At 41.3% G+C, this 22885-nt stretch overlaps 1 protein-coding gene across 4 annotated transcripts in view; it reads left to right on the top strand.

The window, feature by feature from the left end:
• BACH2 (BTB domain and CNC homolog 2) overlaps nt 1–22885 on the top strand; it is a 236600-nt gene that overhangs the window by 113569 nt on the left and 100146 nt on the right. Inside the window, exon 1 of one of the 4 annotated variants that reach the window (XM_081186583.1) lies at nt 7617–7709. The exons of the other annotated variants lie outside the window; for them this stretch is intronic. The gene's annotated coding sequence lies outside the window, so the exon portion shown is untranslated. Of the gene's footprint in view, nt 1–7616; nt 7710–22885 lie in introns of those variants that run through there. 4 annotated transcript variants of the gene reach the window in all.

The following is a 22885-nucleotide window of genomic DNA, read 5'->3' as shown; positions in this document are numbered from 1 at the left end:
CCCACCTCCTACCAGCTACCCTTAAGGTAGCAGAGTCTTGCTTGGCGGATGATATTTCTCTCACTCCTAGGGTTCCATGTTCTTTCCCCCACCCAAATACCTTGCATCTGGTTACAATTTAATAGGCTCAATCCACTCTGGAGGTGTTCCTATGTCTGCAAATTCCATCTGCTTATGTGAAAAAGAACAACAACAACTAAACTAGATTCCCCATTATAGTGACTGCGAGGAAAACCAGAGCTTCCTTTAAATATGAATTGGAAAGACACAAAGTGGCTATGAAATGCACATACATTTTCCTTAATGTGATACTTACGTGAGCTCCTGCCCAACTCCAGCACTATAATATCCCACATAAAGCAGCTCGTGGCTACACTTAACATTCACCTGTTTTAATCAAGTAAAGCTAATATGCTACAGTGATGAAATGCATTGCATGCTAATAATTAAATTACATACATTTAAGAAATATAGAAGATACTAATGTAATGGTAGGGTGTAGTTGGCTCAGGAATATGTAGCTTTGTGGGCAGTGGTAATTATACGTGCCACATGTTCATTACCATAATTGAATACTAAGATGAGGGAATTTCAGCCAGTGAAGTACTAAGTAAAAAGTGTTGGGAATGCAGAGGGAAAAAGGGCCATGTGAATGCAGGAAAAGGGAACTGTGCCACATCACCCATGATGTCATACACATCTCCAAATAGATGTGAGGCAAATGGTGTTTTTCACAGCAATTACAATGGCCAGCAAACTAGCTGCAGTGTGTATGTAATGTTATTTTGTAAAATATTGTGACCGGGCCCTGGAGAAAAATGCAAATTTCCGCACCAAAGACTTGAAGAACTTGGGAAAAAACCTGTGGATTCTGCATGAGGTATCAACAGCACAATGGCCGTGTTTGGACATAACGTTAAAGTAGTTTTATTTTAGCAATATATTGAACAATTCAGGATCTGGCTTGCTGATAGGCAAAGAAGTCACAGCTTGTTTCTACCTAGGGTTGGGTTTCTTATCCTTCTGCCTTCTCTAAAAACATCTGGCTGCTATCCTGAAGGCATTTGCAGCAATTGAGGACTAGGCTGGCCGATCAGAAGGTTGGCGGTTCGAATCCCCGCGATGGGGTGAGCTCTCATTCCTTGGTCTCTGCTCCTGCCAACCTAGCAGTTTGAAAGCACGTCAAAGTGCAAGTAGATAAAAAGTTACCGCTCTGGCGGCAAGGTGAACGGCATTTCCGTGCGCTGCTCTGGTTCGCCAGAAGCGGCTTAGTCATGCTGGGCACATGACCCGGAAGCTGTCTGCGGACAAACGCCAGCTCCCTCGGCCAGTAAAGCGAGATGAGCCCCGCAACCCCAGAGTCGTCCGCGACTGGACCTAACGGTCAGGGGTCCCTTTACCTTTATAGCTTCACTATTATAACCAGTTCCCTTGCCATTGGTAATTGCTGAACATACTCCACCAAATCTGGCTACAGTATTGTGATTTCTTAACCCTTTTCTCCCAACCCTCTTGGAGCAAAGACTGCAAAAACTTGTTTACTTTTCGACTCCAAGGCCTCCCTCCCTCCACCCCCCCTTTTTACTTCATTGAAGTTGGTAACATCATTGGAGTTTCACCTCAGATAAACTTTTCTTTTATATGGGAGTTAAGTCTATGGTTGGTATGAAAAAAGTCGCAGATTCAGTATTTAGCTGAAAAGATATCTAGCACTACTAGTAGTAGTGCTAGGAAAAACTTCTGAAAGTTGGAAAGCTGCTGCCAGTCGAAAGAGAAAAAGAGGAAGCATCTAAGGATGATGTGCAGAAAGAGAAATGAATCTCACAGATACCCAACATGTTTCAGCCAAAAATACAATAAAATAACACTATATAATTTCCCCCCACTCGTTTTCTGACTCCTTACAATTGTTATTATAATGCATTCTAAGTTTTAAATTTTTTTAATGTGTGGTTGAGTCATTGTATAATAAATGTTAATATTGTCATTTTAGATAAGCCATTGATGAAGGTATGTTTAGCCAAAATGATTTGGGCACATTTTAAAAAATAAAGAACACATCCCATTGTTAGCATTTGTTCCAATCAGGAGAGACAGTACTGTTGTCTATCTCAGTGTAAAGCAACTTCATTATTTTCATTTCCAGCCCAGAATAAGAGTGGGACAGCTTCGGAACTGTGACTCTCATTCACTTCTTTTTAACTTGAAAGCGAACCACAATCACACAGATAATTGTCTAGCAGATAATTGTTTTTACACCAGTTCTTATCCCTATGTTCAAGTAAGGATGCCTGAGGAATTTGCATTCTTATTTCCTGTGTGAATTAATCTGATCTTTCCCACACTGATGTGTGGATTGGACCAGCCAATCCTTATTTAAATGGTATTTCATGAAATTTTTAATCTAGATGTTTTGCAAATAAATGTGGAACGGGATAGAACAGATTTGTGAATGAACACATGCAAGAATGGCATGGACTGGACCTATCCTTCCCTACCTGCAAGTATAACCATTTTAGCGGCTGTAGATTTCCATGTAACTCTAAGAGATGAATTTTGCCCTAAGCATTTTATTTTAAGGAGAAGCGTTGCATCTCTAGAGCATTTTATTTCCTACAGTAGCTACCGTCTCAAGTTTTCCTTTTCTCTCCCCCACTCTGAAGACTCAAGAACAACAAAAGGCTTTTCTTATTGCAGTGTTTAGAGGTCTAGTAACAAAGGTTGTTGAGGTTCTTTTCTTCTGTATTTTTACGCTTCATATAATTTTAAATTAATAGGTCCACCCTTCATCTTGAGAACTCTTTTCAGCGGATATTTCCTAGTTTTTCCCATGACGTTTCGGCCTATTTCTTCAGATGACTGTGTAGTGTAAAAGAGGTTATTGTTTGCTGCCTGAGAACAAGTATGTGCAAGTATGTTAGTCTGGTTGGTACAGGATTTCAAGACTGGGTGGTATTTGACTCAGGGGCAGAGTTTGGACATGTGGGTTCATTTTAACCCCAGGCACTTCTTTTTGTCACTATGCTGCATATTTCATGGGTCTATAGAATCAAAGGTGCATTGGTTTGGAAAGTTGTTTAATTGTATTAATATTTGATACAGGAAAAATAAGTAATTTGTGTCCCTCCTTGCCGTGTGGGCTCATGGTGGTAACAACATATGATTCTACGATGGCCCTAAATACCGATCTCAGAGGCCCTCTTCACACTCTACTGCTGGTCATGTTGTGCGGATGCCTGATGATCGTCTTCCAAAGCAACTACTCTATTCTGAACTTAAAAATGGAAAGCGTAATGCTGGTGGTCAACAAAAGAGGTTTAAAGACTGTCTCAAGGCAAATCTAAAAAAATGTAGTATAAACACTGACAACTGGGGAACACTGGCTTGCGAGCGCTCCAGTTGGAGAACATCCTTTACCAAAGGTGTCATGGGCTTTGAAGACACTCGAACTCAGGACGCAAGGGAGAAACGTGCTAAGAGGAAGGCACACTTGGCAAATCCACACCATGATCAGCTCCCGCCCAGAAACCAATGTCCCCACTGGAAGGACGTGTGGATCCACAATTTGCCTCCACAATCACTTACGGACTCATTTTTAAAACTGTGTTTATGGAAGACAATCTTACTCGGGTATGAGTGATAGCCAAAGAAGAAGACCATTGAGGTACATCAGGGCCCTTTTCAGCTTTTGCTCTTGACGCCTTCAAACAGACCTTGAAAACGTTGATATTGGCTTCTTTTATGTTTAGCTGATCCTAGTTTTTGTTTTTGTTTGTTGCATCATATCGTTTGCTATCAGGGGAACCTCCAGCCTATGGGCCAAATTTGGCCTGCCAGGGATTAAATTTATCCAGTTAGGCCATTTCCCCAAATTCATGTCTACTTGCTCTGCATCTGACATATGTGGGGCATATAGACATGTGGCTAACAGTGCGCAAATGAAGTTTGCTCCTGACAGTCCATTGGCAAGGGAAAGCAGGTTTTGTCTCTACCACCCATCAGTTGATGGGAGGTAAAACTGAAGCTTTGGACTCTTTGCAAATACTCCATGGTGCTTTGAAGTCCTGACTTTGGAACTTCAAAGTGTCTAATCACATGATGTCATTTGGCCCATGAGGCTAGAATCTGATAAGGATCTGGCCTGTAGCACAAAAAAGAAGGTTCCCCACCTCTGTTGGATGTCAGTGTGTTACATACAGTTTCCCTTCAGGATTTCCTGATATATAAAATGCATGTGCTATAGTGTTTTTGTCTGGCAATTCATCTTTTTTGTATTAGCATTGTTTTAGCTTGGAGAGCTCCAAGGTTTAACCCTCCACAGATTGCTGGGCTATAATATCCACAATCCTTGACTGTTGGCTGGATCTACTGTGTAGCCAAAAAACATCTGGAGGGCCATATGACCCCCATCCAGTGTTAGTAAATGATATTTTACCCCCTACAGACTAATTAAAACATGTCCACTGCAGCTCTACCTGATGGTACAGTGCTAGTGTTTTGCCTGCAATTTCCGTTTGGACGAATAGAGAATAGTTTTCAAAAATGAGTGAAAAATAGATGCATTCTGTGCTATAATATTGTGTATATCTTTAGGTTTTGTACGTAATGCTAGGTACAGATGAACCTTAATGGACAAGTCTTTACTGTATTCCTCCCGTTATTAAGACAGTGTCATACAGCTTTCTTACTGCTAGGTAATATCAGCTTCATTGTAGAGGCTGATCACCGGTGAAAGAACTAGGTTGTACAGCATACTCTTCAGCTTCAGATAACCATTAGAGGAATATAGTAGACCTCAGGAATATAGATGTGGGCCACCGCTGCCTGCCTGATCAGAAGATATTGCTGAGGAATGATTTTGTGGTACAGTAATTTGGAAACCCAACACACCTTTTAGTGGGAAGTTAAAATTCCTGGAGTGCAAACATGCTGCAAACACCATAGTAATGTTTTGCTTGTATCATGTATTAAAAGAGTTTAGTGCAGGACATAAGAGTAGACATTGTCAGGTTTTGGAATACAGTGGTGCCCCGCAAGACAAATGCCTCGCAAGACGGAAAACTCGCTAGACGAAAGAGTTTTCCGTTTTGGAGGTGCTTCGCAAAACGAATTTCCTATGGGCTTGCTTCGCAAGACGACAATGTCTTGTGAGTTCCTGCTGGCTTTTTTTCCTTTCCCCCCCTTTTTCTAAGCCGCTAAGCCGCTTATCAGCTGATCCGATCAGCAGATAAGCCGCTAAAAGCCGCTAATAGTGCTAATCCGCTAATCCGTCAATGGGCTTGCTTCGCAAGACGAAAAAACTGCTAGACGAAGAGAAACACAGAACGGATTCTTTTCGTCTTGCGAGGCACCACTGTACAACTCTCATGAATGTGACCAATGGTCAGGAATGGTGGGAGTCATAGTCAAACATTTTGAGGACACCACACATTGACTGCCCTTGGTTTAGAGCAGGCATGGCCAGACTTGGCCCTCCAGCTGTTTTGGGACTACAACTCCCATCATCCCTAGCTAACAGGACCCAGTGGTCAGGGATGATGGGAATTGTAGTCCCAAAACAGCTGGAGGGCCAAGTTTGGCCATGCCTGGTTTAGTGTGTAGGCATTTGAATAGAAATGATATGACTGAACCCATCTTGGTGCCCAAGAAACTAGTATCAGTGGGAGGGAGGTACTTCTGAGATACTCAACTAGGATCTAGATGGAAAAAAAATAAGTGGGGCTGCTGTTTCCTTGGCTGACAGCTGTAATGCTACCGCTACAGCCACGCATCAGTCACCACCCCTTATAAATTGTGCTTGCTGCCCATCCGAAAATCATTTCCATGCACAAGAAATTGACTTAATAAGCTTGAATATTTGAACATGTGGTATTGAGTCCAAGGGTATTTTTACTTGAGTACTGTGTGCGCGGCTGACTACATTTCAAGCTTTTAAGAGTAGCAAGTACAAAATTTGCTGAGCATTCCAATTTGCTTTCATCAGCGAATGTTTGGTTGTGATTGAAATAATACCAGGCTAACAAAAGGGATAGTCATTGCTCCTCCTAAAGTAGCCATTACACAGGGCTATACTGCTTGGAGAAGTGAACATTTCTACAATAGGCAAAGGCTAGCTTCAAAATACACAAGCAGTCCTTCTGACCCATCTGATTTTATTTGATTGGGATGTTTGTGTGTGTTCGGTTGCTGTTTAATTATTACACCCTCAGTCCAGCTTTGAAGTTGTCAGAATGTAGTGAAGCTCACTTCTGTCAGGGTTTTGTTTTTGTTTTTGTTTTGTTTTTAAACTCATTTCCAAGAAAGCAGTGTGTGTACAGAGGGCGCCACGGCAATGCCTGGATCGGTTGAGACTGCACCCTATTTTTAACATGCTGTATCAAGTGTCAGTGCTGCCAGGTTTAAATCCGTGTGTGTGTGTGTGTGTGTGTGTGTGTGTGTGTGTGTGGTGTATGTATGCACTTGCTCCCTCCGAGATCTCTTGTACAAACAGGAATGCCTCTCTATGCCTTGTTTACAGTACAGCAGTGCATTCTTGAATAATTATAGCAAAAAGACCTTGGCGGGATACTCTGTGAGCTAAAGTTTACTTTCACACTGGTGAATGAGAGAAAATCTTTGCTGGGTAGGGTTTTTTTTAAAGGAAGTTGTGAGTGTGTGTGTGTTTTATAAAGCAGACATAGAAAGGAACATGTGGCTCTGGAGGGAAATACTCCGTGCTTTACAGTTGCTTGTGTGGATGGGAACCAGATGGTAAGCTGGGATACCCGCTCGGATATCTGAGGAGCCAAACATATGGTTAATAGTTAGGAGAAATAGCTTTCAGAGCCAGGGCTTTGCTGACTGCTTCACGTTACAGATTGCTACAGTGTGTCATTACATTGCCAAGCTAAGTGCTTAATACCCACTGTGGGCTCTGGGCACCCACTTGCACAAACGACTTTCAGCTCTTTACTGGCACAAAGTAAGAAACTGATGTCATATGCAGCTTCAGAAATGCCACTTTCCTCCTCCCTGCTCTGTCTGCTGCGGCGAAGCTGTAGAGTGCTTCTTCTTCCTCTCTGTCTCCCTTCCTTTCTCTTTCTCTTTTTTACAAGCTGAGTCCCAATGCCAATCAGTTTTCTTGTTGTTCTGCGTGTGCTTGTGCATTTTTCTGTGCTCCATATATTACCAGCATGTCATATTTTTTTAATAACCGGAAGCTTAGCCTGGATTGCAGCGTTGCCCTTACTTGCCCACCATTTGAAGTTCCTGTTTTGGAAGCTTTTGGGGGGTAAAACCATGGCCCCATGTTATCTAAGGAACTGCTGAGCTCATTCATCTGCTTTTCATGGCCCGCTTCCTTTTATTTTTAGCCAAATCCGTCAGGCCTGACAGGCGGGTAATTTGAGCCAGAGAAAGGGCAAAGCTCCAGGTCTCTTCCACAAAGCAATTCTTCCCTCCCTCCCTCCTGGGAAGGCTCCAAACTTGGCCTGCTTGAGGCAGATGGATTTGTTGAGTCATGTGAGATCATTTACACAAAAACACAGCGAGGCAGTGAAGGGGGAGAGGTGGAAAAGTAGTGGGGGGGGAGTGGGAAGAGGGGGGTTAACAGAGGAGGAGATGTGGGTGGGTGGGAGAGTGTGCATTGCTGTTGACTCTGCTGGCGAGTGTAGGAAATCTTCAGTGAAGCAGCTAGACAGTGGAATGCAGCAGATTTATTCTTGTATAAGGTAATGTCTAGTTTACAGTATAGGGTGGAGACACGGCAAAGGGATTCGCTTAAAATTAAAGCCACAACGCATCCGTCCAAGTGGAGTGGGGAGGCTGTTCCCTTCGACTAGTGGGTCACAGTAGCAGTCCAACCACTTGACAGGATTGCATATTTTGAAGCAGAGAATGCCTCTCGCAGTTCGGAAAACCCTGCCTGTGTGATGCAATAGGGAGTTTGCTTTGTCTTGACTCCAGCATGACTGTGGCATGGGGGATGGGGGTGGTGGTGGTGGAAGGAAGAGCTGGAATGCAACGTGAGCAACATGGGCAGGTCCTTCCAGAAATTATTTAACAAGACAGCTAAGGGTGGGGAAACCAGTCAGCATTTCAGTACACTGAATCTGCATAGAGCAGCAGTCATGGCAGGACGGACAGCCGGGGGTGGGGGGTGGGTGTTCCCCCGCACCCCACCCCAGTCCTGAAAAATAGATAGGTGGTTTTGGTGGTGGTCTTCATGACTTAGCGTATCTACATTTACGTTCCAAATGGTGGGTTTGGAAAACTGATTTGAAAGGTTTGGTGGTGGGTGGAAGGGGGGGGAGTGAGAATGCCATTGTAATAAAGCAGACTTTGAAGTACAATTTCAAATTTGATCAGAACACTTTGTTTTAATGTTTCATATGAGGTATGTATGAGGAAAATTTGGGATTTTAAAATTATGTGGATCTGCCAGATTCTATAGCTGGAATAGAAGCAAAATATGCAAACTGGGTGGTGTACAATATGCAAGAAGAGTTAGTGGTGTTTTTTTAAGTGCTAATATATTTAAACTAGGAATATTTAAATTTGGTTTTGTTGGGTCCCTTCCCCATTTGCCTTGTACCTATTCCAGTCTCTTTCTTTCTTTCTTTCTGGATGAAATATATATATATATTTATCTACAGAAACAATTTCTTTGTATGTATATTGTTGAAACCAATATTCATATTTTGCTTTGAATGATAAAGTAATGTTTTTACTTTGAACCAGGATGTTTCAGTAGGTTCTATCTCCTTCCTCCCATATCTTCCTCCTTGTTTCCCCTTCTTCTAAAAATAGGACAGGGGCACCCGGCTAGTTGAATTATAATTCAATCTGTTCTTGATTTATTTTTGACTCAGTGTGCCTATTAATGAAGCTGATACTTCAGACAGTGAGTAGCGGCTCACATGCTGGAATGCACAGACAGAAGGGGAGAAATCCCTGCACATAGAAAACTAGTGTGTCAGGAAGAAGGATAGGATATTCTGTAGAGGAGTATTCCATCATGTAAGCCCTGACTTCACTCTATAGTAACATACCCTCAACATTGGTTTATCACCCCATTAAGAGCTAAGCCATAACAGTGTCTCTTTCTTTGGGGATCCAACTACACATTGTACTCAGATACATTCATCATAAGCCCAATATCTGTTTTTCCGAGGAAAAAGTGGCCTTGGAGTAGAGATTTGAAGAGGTGGTGGCGTGCTTGTGTCCACATAATATGTTCAATCCTTTCTTTCGCCTCCGTCACCAATCTGTTCCCAACCCAAATGACTTCCAAAGCATAATTGCCCTCATGGCAACCGACCGCTTCACATTGGAGGGGGTGGCACACAAAGGCTCTTATGCCCCAACCATACCTATAGTGGAATGTGTGACATGGGTTCTGTTTGTGAATAGTTTTTTAGATCCTACTCCCCCCAAAAGGGGGGTGAAGGTTTAAAGCCTATGTCATACCTAGGATCATACCCTGAAGGCACTTGGTGCAGACAGTTTGCTGACACTGATAAGTTTTAGGTCTGGTCAGTGCAGGGATGGAAGACCACGTAGGAAACCACATGTGTGCTGCTTAGGGTTCTGCAATGGAAGATTATGAAAAAAAGGAATGTAGCACATAATACAAAGTTCAGAAACATCAACATTTGCAAGCATTGTGTTCTGAAGTGTTCTGGTTTTTTAACGTTTTTCGGAAGCCAAACCTCCAGTGCGGTTGTCGGCTATTGTTTCTGGGGCACCTGCACCAATCAGAAACCGCGTCTTGGTTTTTGAACATTTCGTAAGTCAAACAGACTTTCGGAATGGATTACATTCGAGAACCAAGGTATGACTGTAGTGAAATATTAGGAGTATCATCAGCTTTCCTTTGACTTCTAATTTTTGTGTCTCATTCAGACAACCTCATTTTGAACTGCAATGAGTTGAATTTTTTGTGGCATGTTCCGTTTAACTTGTAGCTTGAAATGGTTTAATGCTTGAAGAATACAAGTACATAAATAAGATAGTTTGCGTATCCATAGCAATAAAATTTTGTGTGAAATCAAGATAGTCACGAAAAATGCATCTTAATTATAGGTACTGGTAATCTGTGGTACTTGTTATGGAAAACTCACCATATTATGATACAATTTTACAGTTCATTTCAATTAAACCAGGATAATTGTTCTATACACTAGGAAAGGGATGGTTAAACTTGAGGGGAACCTGGTAGATTGACACTAATCTACATAATCAAGGCATTTTGTAGAAAGCTGTGTCTTTCCTGCTTTACTTGCAACTATTTTTATTATTTCTTAAACTTGTATACCACCTCTCATCCGCAGATCCCAGGGCGGTTCACAACATAAAATTACTAAAAACAACAACACAAAATACACAATAAAAATAACAACAGCAACAAGCCAATAATGCCCTACTCCCACAACAAATTTAAAGGGGCATCTGATGTTGAATCAGCTAAAGGCCTACCTAGCAAATGGCTGGTGAGAAGGGACCACAGTTGAGTCATGCTCTGCCCACCTGTCCAGTTAGCAGATGTTTCTGTATACGAAGTGTTCTTGCAGAATCAGGGTATTTGAATATGAAAGTTAACACCTAGGTTGTTAATCAAAGTAAAACATATGGAATTGAAATACTTATGTTCTCCTTCTTGTAATGATTTCCTCCAGAGGAACATTAGTGATGCTACTAAATGGAGACTTTTTAATGGTGTACTTTAAAGACCCCATATACAAAGGATTTATGTATAAAACATCCATTGTGGTAAATTACTACCTTTTATTATTTTGTAACAAGTAGTAAATATTGCATACAGCGTTGCATACGGTAGTATTGCTGAGTGGGAATCACCTATACCAGGCATAGGCAAACTCGGCCCTCCAGCTGTTTTGGAACTACAACTCCCATCATCCCTAGCTAACAGGACCAGTGGTCAGGGATGATGGGAACTGTAGTCTCAAAACATCTGGAGGGCCGAGTTTGCCTATGCCTGACCTATACTGATGAATTTTCTAGCATGTAGGGGGTTTTTTTGCATTGAAGAGTTAGCTTAATACTAATGTTCAGAAATTGCAAATTACACCTTATTATATTATTTGTTTGTGAGGCTTCTTTCATCATTGCAGCTTCCCCCACTCCACCCGCCCCTCCGGTCTGCCCACACAATGTCTTTAATAGAGATAACATTTAAAGAAAAATATAACCCAATTAAAAAGAAATGACTTGGTTAGCAACTCTTAAAGGCTTGCGTTGGATTTCAGTTGGGGTTGCACATACAGCAGATGAAGGCCCCACTGGAGAGCCTGTGAGAGAGGAAGAAGCAGATGCTTTTGCTCGACTGAAAGACATTTATCTCTTTTAATGAGATAACATCATTAGTGCTGACAAAGTGCTGCAAATCAATACACATAATGGACTGCTTCTATCTTTCAATAGTACATGGATTGTCGTACTTCTGAGCCCTTAGAATCTGCTGAATCACAGATTCAAGCTTGGTCTGTCATTCTAATCATTAGTTTATAACTTCCTAGAATGAGAATATACTTACTTCAGGGAAGGGAGTGCAGAATAAGCAGAAATTAATTTGTACATCTAGAACCCCCCCCCCCAGCCATGAAACAATATTGTATAAGAAGCTGCATATTGCCTGGGTAGGAATGGAGGAAGAATTAAATGAGAATTCTTTTGTGGTTTTAAAAAAGTCCACAGAAAACAGGATGGATCAGGCTTATGACTGAACACATGCAAAAGTGCTGCAGATCCTTCTGCTTGGGCCCTAGAAATTCATCTTCATTTGAAGTCAGTTTTCCTTCTTTCCTTTCTTCCAAGATATCTACGGATTGTCCCTTCTGTCCTTCATTTGCTTTGTTTCAGAACACTGGCTTAATAGCAGCAGCTCCCAGTTAGATATTGACATCACTGGCACTAACATTCAACCATCACAGGTTGAATTGAAAAAGGAGAGGTGACCAGCAAGCACGGTGAAACAAAACATATCTATGTGTATTAGGGGGTGCCATGTTTTTCTTTTTAAACATGGTTTTAGAGGCTATGTATACAGTCATAGGAGGCAGGAACAAGAGCTAGATGAGAAAAAAGGGGAAATATAAAGTACATCTTAAAGGTTACTAAACCATCAGTCCATCACCTCTTTTCTTCCACAGAATAATTTTTAAAATGTTTCTGTGTGGGTGCACCCAGATGTAGGGTTTTCCTCTAGAATAACTAAACTTTATCTGGCTTTTGGGTAGCCACACTGCTTTGTAGTTATATCCCACAGTACAACAATTCTAAATGTGATTACTTTCCAGTTGCACCAGAAATTCTTTTTCTTGTGCTTCCCATACAGTAAGAATGGGGGAGGGGGGCTATTGTTTGAAATCATATCATTTTAATTGGGAATCAAACATCCTGGGAATCCAACCAGCTAGCAGTGCTGTGCCTGTATGCTTTCATTGTCATGTCAGACACCCCATTACTGGTCATTCATGCTAATTATGCTCCTGTTTATAAATTGAAAAATAGCTATAGTCCTCCTCCTTATGAGATATATCCTTTAACCCTGGCACAAGATGGCCAAGATCCTACTGAAAAAAATCCTGTAATAGGTGTGCAGTAGCACATACACTTCTCCTTTAAATCAACACCACCTCCTATGCAAGAACACTGGCATGGTTCTGGCACGCAGAGTTTTAGCAGACATAAATTTCCACTGAATCACATAGATCTGTTTAGAAAAGTGTGCATTACTGTATTCCCATAGTAGCACAGGGAACTGTTTTGCTTTGTCCTCCTTCAGGGGACTAACGGCTGCTTGCTTCATTCATAAATGATGGGAAGTCTTGGAATCTACTCTTGCAGTGTCTCATTAATCAGGTGAAACTCTTAAGCCTGGACAGTGAGTAGAACAGAGACAGCCATCCTTGATTGCAGGCTGCTAATGGAACTTGGGGAGCATGTTACGGTTATAGAGTGGAATTGGCAGTAATCCACTTTTCTTCATCCTGCTTCCTGCCCAAACACTCATTAATTTCAAGTTCTACATATTGCAATTTGTATAATGGAAATGTGTAAATTGCTATTCGTCCTGTTGTTTCTTGCAGTAAAGAGTTGTGTCAAGGCAATCCTCGCTTTTGATTATCTTTTAGGCCACACAGGATAGGAGTGTGTATTGAAGGTAATCTGTTAAGGTTTGTAGATGAGTAACTTCTCTAGACTTAATTGCAGGGCTATGGGAACATCTGGGACAAGGGTAGGTGTTCATGGTGCCTTCTGGATGTTGTTGGGATACAACTCCCATCACCCCAAACTATTACCGTATTTTTCGCTCTATAAGACGCACCAGCCTACAAGACACACCTAGTTTTTGGAGGAGGAAAACAAGAAACGAAATATTCTGAATCTCAGAAGCCAGAACAGCAAGAGGGATCGCTGCACAGTGAAAGCAGCAATCCCTCTTGCTGTTCTGGCTTCTGGGATAGCTGCGCAGCCTGCATTCACTTCATAAGACGCACACACATTTCCCCTTACTTTTTGGGAGGGAAAAAGTGAGTCTTATAGAGCAAAAAATATAGTAGCTATGTTGGCTGAACTCAACGGCATTTGGTGGGCACCACATTGGCTACTGCCAGTTTAAGAGAATGGAAGTCATTCCAGACACATAAGTAAAAAAAGTAAGAACCTAGCAGAACAAGTGCCTTTAAACTAAGGAGTAGAAAGTTGGGGTGGATAGATCTGTCTGTTTCTAACCTATGTAAATATTGTATATGTTTCTTCATAAGTCTGTTCCATCTTGTTTCTGCATTATCCTGCAGTTTTTATTTTATTTTTTTAAAATCGTATTTCATTCTGTAATTTACGGTATGTCAAAATGTATATTGAAATATGTATTTTATTTCAGCACCAAAAGCATTGCTCCCAGTGCTGCTCATGAAGTAAAAATAAAATAAAAATCAATGCAGTTTTGAAATGAGTGGCGAAAATCACTGCAGTTTTGAAAAGCTCATTCTGCCATCTTGATTCAAAATGGCATACAATCGTATCCAAACATAGACAGAAACTGGCTTCTTGATCTTAGGAACAGTCATTTGATTCTAATTTCTCAAGAGATGCCCAAATGAATAGTGAACAGGCAGACAACTTTCCCAAAATAAATAGTAGATATGCATTTATAAACATACTTTATCCCCAAACATGCATTTTAGATGTATTTTGGTCCATTTTCGAGCCAGGAAATCTGTCACAAAATTCTGAGTAGTGCAGAATCCATAAGATGATTGCATTCTGATCTGAGCATTAGTCCTGGGGGTGCAAATTTGATCATTCCACTTAACGATACAGAACAGACCAAATCCTCCTCCATCCCTAGTACAAAGGACTTTGGGCTGAACAACTTGAAATGGACTTTACTTAGGCTAGGAAAAGTGATAAACAGCATCAGCAGCCACATAATCAGCAACCTATTTAAGGTCAAACAAGTATTTGCATGTTTATTTTTTACAGAATACAGATCAACCTACAGTCTGAGCCAAGAGCTGCTGCACATAGAAATTTCATGGTCTCCCACGTTGGGGAAAAACCTACCACAACATACAGATGAAGAAATGCAAATTAGATTTCTTCTGCGTATGTTCAAGTGTCTGTGAGCACCATTAAATTTCTTTCTTTTTTCTTTTTACTGTTTTCAAAGCTTGATTATATCTGAATGTGGAAATACATGGCTACAACTTCCTAATCACTTCCACCATTTTGCAGCCAAATTGCAAAATGTATATTAGATCAATATTTTTATAGAGGTTTATTTCTTTGTTGTGGGAAATCCAAGAATTTCGGTTCTTACTTTTCTTCTTTACTTGGAATGGGTTTGATAAAGGATTGCAAAAATTATTTGTTGTAGAAACTTTTTTGCAGTGCTTGCTTGTTAATGCAATAATTCTGGTGCCACCCATATACAGTGGTACCTTGGGTTAAGAACTTAATTCGTTTTGGAGGTCTGTTCGTAACCTGAAACTGTTCTTAATCTGAGGTACCACTTTAGCTAATGGGGCCATCCACTGCCGCTGCACTGCCGCCACACGATTTTTGTTCTCATCCTGAAGCAAAGTTCTTAACCCGAGGTACTATTTCTGGGTTAGCAGAGTCTGTAACCTGAAGCATCTGTAACCTGAAGTGGTACCCGAGGTACCACTGTATTGATAATCAAGTATGTTACCTAATACAATGGAGACCTACTGTTGGAAAGCTGAAAATAATGAGAGTTTGGTCAGAACAAAAACCATACTGGCTAAAGGTTGCTTTAAACTGCTACAGCAGTTTAAGATGTCTCCTTCTGTAGTATGATAAGGTAGCGCATGTCTGGTTGGGTGACTACCTGGGTACCACATGTATGACCATTTGGAATAAAAGTAGGTTGAAAATGTGAAAAAATAAAATAAATTGTAGCCTTTTGTGCTTTCCAAGAGGGGTACTGCTATAGTTCATTAGCCACTGCTCTTTGAATAGCAATATATTCAGAAGGAGCTCAGAGGATAAATGGAAAAAGAAAAGGAATTTTGAACTGTGTTTTTGCACAACATGGGTGGGTCACCTTCTCTTTTCTTTGGTTTTCAAAAACGGATCAGGTTTCCAGTCACGACTTAACTAAAATTACCTTTTTATCCCCCTACAATGAATATATTCCCTTGATGTTTAGACTGTTAGTGTGCCCTCAGGATGGGTAATAACTTTACAAAACTCACATGCCATGTAAACCTACGAAAAGTTTTATGCAATGTGTAACACCCACAGGCAACTTGGAAATATACTGTAAACATCGCCTCAAACCTATCCAAATAAATATACAACAAGTTGTTCCCCACCACCACCACCTGTTTGTTCATCCTAGCCGTTTTGAAGAAGTGTGGGTGGAAAAGTGGCCTAGAAATTAATAAATATCCCATTTCTTTAAATGCTTTCTCAAAGACAAAGATCTCATGGAATCTCTTGAGAATGTTGTGCTTTTGGAAAATCTCAGAAGTATGTGTTTCAGGGCAGCAGCACAAATATAATTGTGTGCCCTTATACTATTTTATGGCATCCATGGGAGTGTGCATTTGCTTGGTGTACGGGCACAGTGGAGACATGGGGAAGATGCAGTCTAAGGCATAAAGAGTTTTTACAGGTAAAAATCAGTATCATGGTTGAAAGATAATAAAATGTCTAGCTATTAAGGTAAATCGATGAACTTCCCTCAGTGCTTTCATATCATTACACTGCAGGATAAATGGACATGTGAATATATCTTTTCTTCATTCTATTAACAGTTGCTTTAAGCCAAGAAACCTGTGAATGGAAGGAAAAAATACGTTAGTGCTGTTTCATGAACAGGTTCATTATAAGTATAAGAAACCGTGAATAATGAATAATGATGCCACCCGCATCCCTAATGAAAGTGCAGGTTCTTGTGTATAAACTGTAGAGGACTATAAAGTCTTTTGTAAGAAGACTTTGAACAAACACATTCCCAAGAGTTTACAAGAACAGAAGAAATCTTGCGGATTTGAAGTCATTTTTCTCACACAGCTCTCTTCTGTTACATCAGTAACAGTCATTTTTGTAAAAGAAAGATTTATATATTTATTTTGTTAACAGAAGGGCAATGTTTCTGGAGAATGATGTTGTTTGGTTGAACAGTCTATTGCATGAGTCTGCTTCACCAATTACAATCCTGCTGTTAAATTAATGTCACGAAGGCATTGCTCTGTTGCAGATAAGATTTTTTTGTGTGTGTGTGTGTGTGTAAATGTTTGGAGTCAATAGCTTGGATCCAGAGTAGCCATTCTGTTAACAGAAGGGCCTCTTGCATTAACAGACGGGGTAGTGATGAAGAAGAAAAAGAAGAGTTTGGATTTGATATCCCGCCTTTCACTCCCTTTAAGGAGTCTCAAAGCGGCTAACATTCTCCTTTCCCTTCCTCCCCCACAACAAACACTCTGTGAGGTGAGTGGTGCTGAGAGACTTCAAAGAAGTTTGACTGGCCCAAGGTCACCCAGCAGCTGCATGTGGAGGAGCGGAGATGCGAACCCAGTTCCCCAGATTACAAGACTACCGCTCTTAACCACTACACCACACTGATCCAGTAAAGGTTCCCAATCATTGCAATTTTCATCAGTTCCTTGGTCTTCCTGCAGTATCCTGCCATCCTCAGACCAGCCCCATTTAAAGAGTACAGGGCTGCATGGGCAAGGGCTGATTGCTAAAAATTACCTCCAATTGCTTCACTGAGCCAGAAGATCCATGAGTGGATCTGTGGATCAAATTCCGATATGCACACATCTGTGTCCCAAGCCTTGCAAGTTGGAGTCCGATATAAACTTCACACTAAAGCCACAAAAGAAACTTGGAGGAGGAAACAGTGCTTTGCATTTGCGTATCTCAAATGCTTAAAGCGGTGCCAATTTTTTCAGCAAGCCATAACTGTAGTTAGGCGGTTACTTTATTGAAGATGAGGGCTGAGAGCGAGGGGGGGACCACCTATCAATTTCATGGCTGAGGTAGTATTTGAATTTCTCACATTCTTATGCATGGTTTGCACTCCTATTCACTGCACCACATCACCTCCTGGGCCCTTGGTGACCCTGAAAATATCATGAAAGCAAATCCTTTCTATTGTAAAACTCTTTAGAGGTATGTTAGTATAAGCCATGAGTGTCCTATGGATGTGGTTGGACTGTATGTCCCTTCAGCCCACAAACAGCATGGCCCAGTGGCCAGGGATGATGGGAACTATTGTTCAACAAGACCTGGAGGGCACCCTTCTAGCTACCACTGGCATAGGCAGTCGGTAAGACTATGGTCTGAGGCCACTGGATGATGCAGCTGTAGGACTGAAACGAAGCAAATCAAAGGGATGGGATTGGAAGCCACCTGGAAGCACCATGTAAACTGCCTTGAGTTCCACAGGGGAACAAAAGGCAGAAAATGAACATATTAAATAATAATCATCTGTTTCTCTGGCCCTCCCTTTTTTTGCGAGGGTAAATGCTTCAGAATTCAATGTTCTTGTCAATACATGCAGATACAGCAAAAGTTTTATTGTTTCGCATAATTGTCTACACCATTAAGTACTTTATAAACACTAATTAAATTGAATGCCACACTACCCCAGTTGCTGCTAACTATTAAGCAGGCAACTATTATACTTGTTACCCAGATGAATAAATAAGGGCGTAAATAGGTCACATCTACCATAGAAACCACAATGACTTAGCGACAGATCTATTTATAGAAGTGAGATTTTTTTTTTGACTCATCACTTTTCTTACCTTTTATGATAATGTAATTTGCAGAAGTATATCGTTGTGCCTTCCATAATGAGGGAAGAGAATTAATAGGAAATTATGCTGATGACTTAAGAATTACTCTGAACTGGTTCCCGGCTGCAGCTTCTGAAGCGTGTCTAGCCGGGTGCTTCTTATGTTCTGCAAACTGCTGAGAGGAAACTCAGGTGCAGGTTTAGCAGAGGTTCTCAAATGTGATACGAGCCTTTCTAAGACCACCTCTCTAGAGAATTGGTGCCTGCAGAGAGGGGGACTTAAGCCGTGTTCAAAATGCGCATTGTCCTAGGTGCATTTTGCAACATGGGATTTCATTAGGGCGAGCAGTTTCTGAGCTCTGGGCACAGTACTGCACCTAAGATTTCAGATGAAAACTGCAGAGTGGAAGGAAAGGAGGACCTTTTTTCTGCCTCCCCACTTTCAGATGCTCTCTGAAGACTGGAGAAGAGACCCTCTTAAGAATATTAGGGGGGTGGGCAGGGGAAGGACTAGACCATGTGAAAAATGAATACAATATTTTAGCTGCAGTTCATTCATTTTCAGCTTTGTATTTTTGTTATAAAAAAGCGTCCCTAGTCATTCTGTTGTTGCACCCATAACCTAGGTTTAAGGTGCCATTTAGCTCCTAGCTTTCATACCTCAGTTTCTAACACTGGACTTAAGCCCTTGTGGGGTTGGCCTCTTGGGGGTATGGGAAACAGGGGAAGACAGTAAAACGATAAGCTGCCATTTACTAAGAAATATGACAATCTTCTCTAGAGACGAGGCAGATTTGGTGTCTCAATCTGGTAAGCAGTTTGAGCAAGGAGAGTCAGGGACAGCCTCCCCCCTTCAACTTTGTGCCCCCCAATCATTTTGGACTAAAATTCCTCAAGCCCAAAGTCAGGGAAGATGGGAGTTATAGTTTAGCAGCTGGTTGGGTAAGGCTTGACATGGGGAAAGTCTATAGGATGGAAGGGAAGAATAAGGACCCGATAAGAAGAGAGGGAAAGAGGCAGACAGACAATGAAGGTGTAAAAGCCACACACACCCAGGGCATATATCACCAACTGCCTGTGGGGAAGATCCTGATAACTTTTGGTATTTTGATACTGTTTGCTATGGCTTTTGAAATGTATTTACTTGTAAGCTGCCTTAGAATGTGGGATATAAATGCATAAGAGCAATGTAAAATGCATAAGGAGCCAGGGCTGACAGTGAGTTCCTGCGTGGGGGAGCAATGCATAGGATGTGGTTTGCTGCATAGACAGAGATTGTGGGGAGGAGGAGGAAGTTTATATTGGGAGTGAACAGCAGCAGCCTGTCGTGTTTGAAGAGGAGGGGAAAGAATAGAGGAAAGTGGGTTAACACAGTTTCTTGGCCACAGTGGAGGCACATGCTTTGTGAGGAAAGTGGTGCCTCCATGAACGTTTTTTTTAAGTCTTTCTGCAGCTAGAGGTCCTACCACATATGGAGCTGTGGACAAAGTTTTGGAGGGCTGGGACTGGAAATGTGAACTATTCTCGTTCTCTCATCTCTCCTTTATTGAGCCAGGAGGGGCAAGAGTCAAAGAATAGCAACAGCTCCCACTGGCATGCTTGCCCAGGGGGGAAGGTTGCAATAGACAATATACATGAGAACAGCTGGCTTCTAAACCACCGCTTTTAATATTTTTATGGAAGCTAAATTCTCATCTCTCATTTGTCTGTGGAGGATTGTTTCCCTAGGCAGCTGGATTTATGGAGTGCTGTGCGGCACAAAAAATGCATTTGAATAAGACTTTTGAGGTTGTAAAATCATAGAATTGGAAGGGACCAACAGGGTCATCTAGTCCAACCCCCTGCGATGCAGGAATCTTTTTGCCCAACGTGGGGCTTGAATCCTATGACCCTGAGATTAAGAGTCTCAAGATCTACCGACTGAGATATATTTTATTTTGATTGTTTCTGGGGAGAGGGAATGCGCTGTCTAGATACCACTCCCAAAGCAGGTCATGTGAGCATTATTCTTAAGCTTTACGGACTTAGTTTTGAAGCCAGGGAAAAGTTGGCATTGTTCAGACACTTTCAGTTGTAGGTAATTTGCCACAGTGATAATGTGCTTTAAAAGGGGCATTTTCCCCATTTCACATCTCTCCAGATACCATAGTTAATGGCTCTTGTAAGCCTGTTGTATTTTCCCTCCCTTTCTTTTCCTGCTCTGTACCTCTACTTGGGTAAAGATTGAGCTAGATGGAACTACAGTGGTGCCTTGCAAGACGAAATTAATTCGTTCCGCGAGTTTTTTCGTCTAGCGAATTTTTCGTCTTGCGAAGCACGGTGTTGGAAAAGTTTTGGAAAAGCTTCAAAAATCACCAAAAACCTAAAAAAAGGCTACTACACCGCGTTCTATGAGTTGCTCCTCGAAGTCAAGTCGCAACTGTATTAACGGTGTTAAGAAAAAGGAAACAAACTTGCAAGACGTTTTCGTCTTGCAAAGCAAGCCCATAGGGAAATTCGTCTTGCGAAGCAGCTCAAAAACCGCAAAACCCTTTCGTCTAGCGAGTTTTTCGTCTTGCAAGGCATTCGTCTTGCGGGGCACCACTGTAGTTCCTCATGGATGCTCACCATTGTAGCTCATTTGTTATTGGAAAGAATTCAACATTTCTTTCCCTCCCCCCCCCTTGTTTAGAGGCATTTGGCAAAACTTGCTGCATTTAGCGAGTTTTAAATTGTTATCATTGCATAATGACAACATTGTATAACATTGGAATTTTAGCTAATTATTATTGTGCTAATTTGAAGGTATTTTGGTTTTTGTAGATCTCAAGAATATAAAAGATTTTTTTTAAAAAAAACCTTACATTAAAAAAATTACCCTGGCTTTAAAAAGAAAAACCCATGCAAGCCCTAGGTATCAAAATTTCCAGAATTTAAAGCTCAGATGCATATCAACACTTGTGGGTTTTTCAAGCTTCCTGATGTGTGGGTGTTTAGTGGCATGCAAAGGAAGGTCATTTACATTTACATTTGACTTGTCATAAATATTTTTGAGTAGTGTTAGACTTAACAGTTTTGACTGTAGAGGCTAAAACCAACTTTGCTCTTTATAACTCTGGTGTTATATTTGGGGTGGCAGAGGGGACAGTGAGAAGATGCTTGCTTGCCTGCCAATCCTGCCTGCAGGATAACCTGTCAAAATTGTGTCCTATGAATATTTTTCCTGTTCCCTTAAACAGCTGGTATCTCTAGAACCAGACTTAAACTTTGTAGACAATCAGACAGGTGTTTGGGACATTATGAACACAAGCAAAAGCATGTAGCAGCTAGAACATCTGTAGAAGTTATTTAGCAGTGTATGCCTTCTCCTAACGCATGTATTGCATACTGGAAAATATTTCCCACAAGGAATATCCTGTTCAGTGACATTCCGGTGATGATTCTCCAACCCAGAGTTCTCCTGATGGTCTGCTTTCTGTATGGAGAACAACCCTTCTCTCCATGGTGCTGCATAGAGGTACCCTCAGAATTAGATCCTACTCTAAAACCTGGTCTAGCATAGCATTGAAGGGCATGCAACGCATCTTGTTTAAAACTTAGCTATCCATGAAGTTGGCTAGCTATCTTGGGTAACTTGACACTTCCTTAGCCTTAGTCCTATATTCCAGATGGAGGACTATACTAGTCTGCTTTGCAGACTTGCTGTAAGGACTGCTAAAATTTTGTGGAACAGCTTAAGCAATTAGAACCCAGTGTGCCAATTCCAGAATGCAGACCTGTGCCAAGTATTCTTACAGCCCAGCCTCTACCATTTTACTTGAAAGTGTGCTCTAGTGATTTTAGTTGGATGTTCCTGGAAGTAAGTGTAGATCTGGACTGCTAGCGTCATCCATGAAAGTGTGTGATCAATGCAGTAAAAAGGATTTCCTCCTTGTTGCTGTGGCCAACGTCTGAAAGCTCTCTTCTGTTAATATAATGGTAGCTTAGCTGGGACCTAGGAGGGTCGACAATTGATTCACGGCTCTTACAGGAGGCTTATAATTCTTGCTGATCACAAATGAAACCCCACAGTTCTATAGCTAAGTTGACAATTATTGATGTGCACATGAGGGGAAGAGTAAAAGAAAGAGAGGGAAAAGACTCTATGCTGTAGAAGGAAACCAAAGCAGTTTTATTAATGGCTAAGAATTGGAGTGAAGAAAGTGCTAATCATACTTTCTTGTGATTTTTTTTTTAATGGAAGGAATGGGGGAGGAAAGCTGCCCCCTGCCCCATTCCTTCCATTTATTTTTTTAAAGCATAAGTGGTTTGCTTTCAGTTATTTGCTCTTTGCCTTCCTGATTTCTGAACCACTTCTTGTATCGAGTGTGGCACTGGTGGAATTTTTGGCAGATGGGCAAAGTTCCCTCTTTGGATGTTACACTCTGCAGTGAACAGGTGTGTGAACCAATGCATTATCTTTTCATCACTTATTACAATGTTCAAAGTCATCCCTTTCACATTTATAAAAACCATTTTTGAAAGGTGATGCATTGGTTCAATTTCCCACTTCCCCTAAAAATTGTTTAACTTAGACTATGTGCCTATTAATTCCCCGTAATCATCCCTGTCAAAGTGGTTTGCAGGAGG

This window comes from Podarcis bocagei (assembly GCF_964188305.1).
Source record: "Podarcis bocagei genome assembly, chromosome: 3".
NCBI classification, from domain to species: Eukaryota; Metazoa; Chordata; class Lepidosauria; order Squamata; family Lacertidae; genus Podarcis; species Podarcis bocagei.
This window is presented reverse-complemented; position numbering and strand designations above follow the sequence as displayed.